The following is a 1,349-nucleotide window of genomic DNA, read 5'->3' as shown; positions in this document are numbered from 1 at the left end:
ATGTCTATAAACCCATGCATTTATTATTAACCTTTAATATGTAATCTTAAATGATTTCTACCTCTGAAAACTTTTCTAATGAAACTAAGGTGCGTTAAGATAAATATCTAGTGTAAGATAAATTCTGATAGCAATAATGATTTGCATGGCACAATTCTCCACCATTAGCATAAATCAAACTTTTATAACAATATAATTAAACAAGAAACACAAATCAAATAAATTCCAATTATAGTGGACTACTGAGCAAATAGTTTGGTGTAAAAAAACAAAACAAAACCATACTGATTTACTTATATTTCAGGACTAATGAACCCAACACCAAGTCAAAGTTACAAACATCATGCAAATTTAGACATCCTATAGATTGCTCAGATAGATTCAACAGCATGAGTTGCACTTTGCAAGCAGCTACTGGTGTGTGACATCTCACTCATGGGCACAGGAACAGAGTTGCAGTACACTTACTTTATTATTATTATTTAAATGTATTTCACATTAGTGGTCAGAGTCCCCCAGTCTGGATCAAAGTCCCAGATACTGTACAAAAACATGAAATTCTTGTCCCTACCCCCAATGACAGGAGACGTGAAAGGACAAGAGGGATGTGATCAAATACATACAACTGAATGTTTCTATTAGTTGGCACATATTTTATTTATAATTATCTCTATCTGCCCCAAAGCCACTCTTAATTGCTGTGCAGTAGAGGTGGCTCTTCAGAGGAGTGCAATAGTTTTATGGATTAGTTCAGTGAAGGTGTTCGATGCATAAGGGCCTGTATTGAAGAGGGCATAGAGATGCATGTGTGAAATGCTGTCAAATCACCAGATGAGAGTGACGTTGGCAGAGGGTGATACAATAAGAGGAAAGAGTGGATGAGTAGGGCCTTAAATATACTAGAGAAATTTACTGTGCTGTGTGATATTCTTCCACCTAATTGTATATACAACATTTCGCATTCACACACACAAAAGTGCTCCAAGCAGTTTTACAGATAGCTAAATACCATTTGGAGTGCACAGTGCTTTAGCAGGGCTAAATACCACTTGCGCCTCAGCTGGTCAGTCACAGTTATTTTAATGCAAGTTCCTCATGCTGTTGTACCTCAGTGCAACAATGGTCTTGTGAATTCTCCTAGAATGCACTACTGGAACTGGTACTGGGAACTATGGAATAGGTACCTAAAGGACACTGCAGTTATAGAATAGGGTGAAATGGGGAGAACCAATTGAGTGATTCAGCGCAGAAGAGGAAAGTCAGGTCAGGAACTAACTTAATTTTTGTGCACCCACAGGGCTGAACGCAGTGTCAGTACTAAACTAACTAAAGAAGTGCAGTGAAATAAA

The sequence above is a fragment of the Chelonoidis abingdonii genome, chromosome 4 (assembly GCF_003597395.2).
Source record: "Chelonoidis abingdonii isolate Lonesome George chromosome 4, CheloAbing_2.0, whole genome shotgun sequence".
Classification (NCBI taxonomy): Eukaryota; Metazoa; Chordata; order Testudines; family Testudinidae; genus Chelonoidis; species Chelonoidis abingdonii.
This window is presented reverse-complemented; position numbering follows the sequence as displayed.